Source organism: Vombatus ursinus, unplaced genomic scaffold (assembly GCF_900497805.2).
Source record: "Vombatus ursinus unplaced genomic scaffold, bare-nosed wombat genome assembly UNPS02014874.1, whole genome shotgun sequence".
In the NCBI taxonomy this organism is placed as follows: Eukaryota; Metazoa; Chordata; class Mammalia; order Diprotodontia; family Vombatidae; genus Vombatus; species Vombatus ursinus.
In genome coordinates, this window is record NW_020954652.1 from 17,119,574 (window position 1) to 17,125,573 (window position 6,000).

The following is a 6,000-nucleotide window of genomic DNA, read 5'->3' on the forward strand; positions in this document are numbered from 1 at the left end:
AATGGAGACAAGATGGAACTTAGATACAGAAAGACTGTGGGAGGGATCTAGGAGTGGCCAAGTAGTTTGGGATGACTGGAGAAGGGGTCTCAGGAAGATCTGGATGGGAGTAGCCAATAAGCTGGGTGACCAGAACACCTGGGACCTGGAGCATTTGGCCAAGGGAGAATGGAGTCTAGGTAGGATTAAGGGTGGGAAGTGAAGGGACCATCTGGAGGTGGATTGGATTTAGGTGATAATGAAAGGCCAGTTGATGTGGGAAAGTCCAGGGTTTTTCCTTTTTGGTGTCCAGATCCCATCCTCATTATTTTTAGAAGTACAAAGTGCTCATAGGAACATATGATCGAAGATTTGGAACTGAAAGAGACATTAGAGATCATCTGACCCAGTTACTTCTTTTTACCTGTGAAGAAATCCAACTCTAGACAGAGTGGTTTCCCCAAGGTTTTTTGAACAGGTAGGAGGCTGATTTTGATCAGGATTTCAACCTAGGACCTATATATTTGGCCAGTGTAAAATGTAGGCATATACTCTGTCTTTCATTCTATTCTGTGGGAAACAATTAACTGTATTGTATGTAGTATACATTATTTGGTCCAGCTTACACGGATTCTTAATTTTGATATTCCCTTTGCTTTCCATAAGCCCTAGAATCTCATTATCATAGTACTTTAAAAGTCCCATAGCTAAAGGGGAAATATCATATGGTTATGCCATCCTGACTATGACATACACACACACACACACACACACACACATACACACACACACATCTGCATGCATCCCCCATCTCATTTTCCCATGATACTTGGTCATTTTCAGTGTTTTTGAATTGAATAGTCTTGCCATTAGTCAAGCTAGCAAGACAACAAGGGCCATTGATTGGTTTAGGCAGTGACAAATGTGTCAATAGTTCCCTACAGGGAGCTGTAGAAGCTTGGCATATCCAAACATCCTTGGCAACTGTTATAGAGTCTCCTGTATTGTATTAAGTTGTACCCTGGCCCACTAATCTCAAAAGGAACTCATGCATAACCTTGTCTTTTGCCAACTTTGCATAGAAACATCCAGTAATAAACCCATGCAAGTCAGTAACAAAGGCTGCAATTAAAATTCTTGTTCACATCTCCTATACAGGCGTCAGGCACAGAATATTCTACTGAGCAAAGAGGTTACTCTTTGCATGAAACATCAACTATCCATGAATAGCTTGAATCTGGAGAAAATCCAAGGGCTTGTGATCAGGAAATTTAGACTTCTTGGTTCAGAATATTTACTCTAAGCCAAACTGTCCTTATATGTGCACTGTCTTGCCAAGGAAATTTATCAGTGTTGTGTGTGTGTGTGTGTTTGTGTGTGTGCATAATATGCATATGATTATGCATGTGTATAATTTTGTGTTTTTCATATGTATAAGTATATATGTAAAGACATATACACACACATACAGGTAGGCTGCATGCATACATTGCATATACATATATTCCAGGTATATATGTGCATATCTATATATCAGCATAAATGCATGCATCATGCACAACATATGCATGCACATAGAAATATGTATACAGTACATTCATATATCGCATTCTTCAATTCTGAGTCAATCTTTTAAATACATTGTTGTTATTTTTAAACTTAGCTCCTGGCTTTTCTCCATTGATATTTTGGTTAGAGGCAAGGAGGTGCTTTTCTATAGCTTTTTTCTTCAAAGAATCTTCACTGTAGCATTTAACAAAATTCCATTTACATTTGAATGATGTAAAAAATATTCCTAAAAAGCTTATAAATCACCAACACCTGACTACTTTATGTAATATGCAAAGTATTTTAAATGAATAATGTACATATTTAGGAAATCATGGTAGATGCTTTATAAATCATAGTAGCACTATTGCAAATTTGATTTAAATTTAAGAAATTCAGCATTATCTAGATGCTTCTTATTAGAAATATATGTATGTGTGGAGTTATACACACATATATGTATCTACACACACACACACACACACACACTTATTTATTCATTTATATATGATGGTAATACCCCAAATGATATCTATAAGCAATAACTGTGATGCTTACATGGAAGTACAGTATATACAATTCTATAATGGCAGATTTACTTTTGAAGAGCTTCAAATGCTTAGTGGACATTATTTCACTAATTTTTTCTCTTCTGCCTAAGAGATAATAACAAGGGAGATTTCCTTTTCAGGCACTTCCTGTATTTCATCTCATTCAATTGATCCCAAACAGTTCCACCAAAAATTTATTTAATTTTTTCTATATGCCCAGCCCTGTGGCAGGCACTAGAGATAAAATAAAAAAAAACAAAACAAAATGAAAACAGGCCCAGCCCATAAGGAACTAATATTCTGCTGGGGGGTGGGAGTGGAGCTAATACAAAGACCTATTGTCCACCTAAGACATACTTCTCCTTACTACAGTGTTTTGAAATCCTGGCTTCTGTGTTTAAACCTATTACCATTCCTGGAGAATGTAATCATCTTTTGTTAGTTACTTATGTAATATTGAGTCATCATCCTCTCTGCTAATGAGGAGATCCTGATGCAAATTATCAAGCCTTGATTCCGGAGTTACACTTAAAACATAATCAGAAATAATAGACATGGTGCTGTAATATACTTAGCCCTCCTCACTGCTCTGAAAAGATGCTCTTTGAGACCCTAACCTGGCTAGAGAAGAACCATGTCTAGTAAGGGTTTTAAATGAAAGAGAAAGAGAGAGAGAGAAAGGGAAGGAAGGAGGGAGGGAGGCAGCGAGAGAGAGAAAGAAAGAGAGAGAGAAAGAGAAAGAATAATGACAGCCTCTTGGTGGTGGGTGGTTAAACTTGCTATAGTGGTTTTATTTTTATCTTTGTTTTCCTAATGCCTGAGAGCCTTACATATACTAGTTACCTAAGGTTCCTTGAATAATGTAGTCGGCAATTTATTTTTTGTTAAGCTGAAATACACTAGAAGCTATCTTTGAAACTTGATAATGTGGAATTTACCCAGGAATCCCAAAGATTAGAATGATCACTGTAGAACAAGCTCTTGTAGCTTCTACCAAGTTGGATGAACTTTGAGTGTGGAAAAGCAATGTTTCTTTTCTAGGACCAATGGAGATATATTCAGGTTTTCCAGAGCCAAAAATGGTCAAACTCATGGCTACAAGCAGCCTGAAAAACTCCTGAGTACAGCATAGATTGAAATGTAATTGGGATATTTTTAACAAAATAAAAATACAATATAACATATGTAATGTTAATTTGTGGTTTTTTAAGTCAATATGCTACTCCAGAGATCTTTTTTTGTTTGAGGTTGACACCGCTGGTCCAGACTGTAAATTTTCTTCAATAGTATCTTATGGAATTAGTTATACTAAGAAAAGACCATCATCTAGGGCTAACCTACTTGAGACACTTCTTAACTGGGCTTTTAACTATCAGGTTTCTGCTCACTCCAAATCTAATAGTTTGTACTTGACCATAATGCTTTTTAAAGTATTTAAATACTGGAACATGATATTTTCAGTTTGATTCTCTGATCCATAGATCAAAGGTTGGGGCTGTCAAAGAGTTCTATAGATTGTTATGTGATGTCAGGGAAAGGGAGAACGTTATCTTCTCTCTTAAAGTGAAAATACTTCACATAGTTACTCTATACCTTATGAATTTCATAGAAATCATGAAATAACATAGAAATTAGGGTATTTGCTACATTAGAAATGTCAAACACTGGCCCAGGGTAGCCCAAACCAGATTAAATTGTAATTGGGAAATATTTAAGAAAATAAATAAAAATACAATGGAACATAAATGATGCTAGTATGTGTTTTTCTAAATAATTATGCAGCCTACAGAGATTCTTAAGTACTATTTAGTGACTGCATTTCTATTTGAGTTTGATAGAACACCATTATACCACTTCCCACTTAAAGTAAGTCGCATTTCTAAAGAGAACAGTGAGTTGGATATAGCTGCAAGAATTCAAGGGAAAACTTGGTCTACTGAGCCCCTCAGGTATTGCTAAATAATGTTCTAGGATAGTTTTCTTGGCTCGTATGCCATTGAAATTTTAAAAGTTGAAAATCATTTACTCACCCAAAATTAAGTATCAAGAATCCACTGAGGAGTTCCCACTAAGGGAAAGGAAGTGATCAAAAATAAGGCCTTTAATTTGAGGGACCTGTGGAGTGTGTGTGTGTGTGTGTGTGTGTGTGAATGTGTATGTGTGTGTGTGTGTGTGTGTGTGTACGTGTTGGTTAGGTGTAGTTGGGGACTTGACTAAAAAAAACTGAAGATATGCTCATTAATAAATACTTTGGCTAGTATCACAAGAGGATAATAGCAGCAAAGACAGCTACGATAAACATCAACAACTGTTCAGCAGCAAATAGTAGCAGCTCAACAAAGAAGGAGCAAATCATTAAAACTGTAGGAGTATAAATTGTCCAGGGGGAATTCCCTCTCCATTTGCATCATGGGAATCTGTGGGAGACTCTACACATTTGTACAAAAAGTTGAAGTGATGTATTTTCTTTGTGATTTCCTTTGAGTGCCTTTAGCTTTTAATTAACATCATCAAGTTTGGCATGATATAATATAGATATATAGATCGAGATCTATAGATATTCTCTCTGTCTGTCTGTCTGTCTCTCTCCCATCCTCTTTCTCCCTCCCCAATATATAAGTACATGAAACATATGTACACATATGTGCATATACATTCAAGTACATAAATATAAATGTGTGTATATATGTATATACATATGTGTGTATACACTTGAAATACAATGTTTCAGTATTTTAATACTTTAAAAACTAGAGGCATTGTGGTCAAGTACAAATTACTGGGCTTAGAGTAAGAAGAAACTTGGCATATAAAAACAAAATTTAAAAATGTCACAGGTAGATAATCCTAAGCAAATCACTTGATTTCCCTGAAATTTAATTTCATAATTCTCTGAACTTTAGCTTTAGCTTTAACTTTAGTGTGTGTGTATATGCATATGCATACATACATATAAACACATGTATAAATGTATGCATTATATATACATATATGTATATATGTATGTGTCTAATACATATGTGTGTATGTGTATGTGTGTGTATGTATATGTGTGTATAAATGTTTGGGGGACCTTGAACAGAGTGTAGAGAATAATCAGGGTTGTTTGCCATATTTTAGGCTATAATTCAGCCATGTGACTAAGTAAAATTTGAAATATGATTCAATTCAATCATTTGTTAACCTGTCCACTGAATACAAGATGCCATCATAGATGCTGAGAATGTAAAGACAAAATACAGTCTTTTGAAGAGAATATCTGGAAATTTAGAGTCAAGTAGTTCCTTCCCTAGATGCCCATGACCAGATCACCAGCACCTAGAATGACATCTGAGCTATTTTTCTTTTTATTGTCTTTTGTTTTGTGTAGTCAAGCTTCCCCCTATCCACCCAGTCCTTTCACCCTTCCCAGAAAAGTCTCCATTGTTTTTTTAAAACAACGTGAAAGAGGAAGAAGAGAAAATGGCATCAAACTGAACAGCACAGCAAAACACCAAACATTCTTAACTGAGAAACTTCCTCTTTATATCAGCTACGGAAGAGAAAACTTTGAAAAAAAAAACAAGCTTCATAACAACTAGAATTGATTACATTGACTACTATATTGAGTCAATAAAACTAGATGAAAATGGAAAGCCTGAAAAAAAGTTCAAAACCACGTGCAGAAATAAAGCAAAATTTTATTGAGCTAGTGTTGGGGTTGTTGTTGTTGTTGTTTTTTAATCCTTGGTCACTTTGGTCAACAAGGAGCAGTTTCCCTGAATATGATTCCTACTTGTCTATGACTTTGTATCCTTTTTGATTCAAAATAAAAAGGGTCATGTACAGTTTTTGTCTTTTTGAGACAAGGGAGAAGATTTCCTGTAGAAGCTGATAACCTGGTAATCACTGGAAATTACGTTGAGACTCACTCTATCACTAT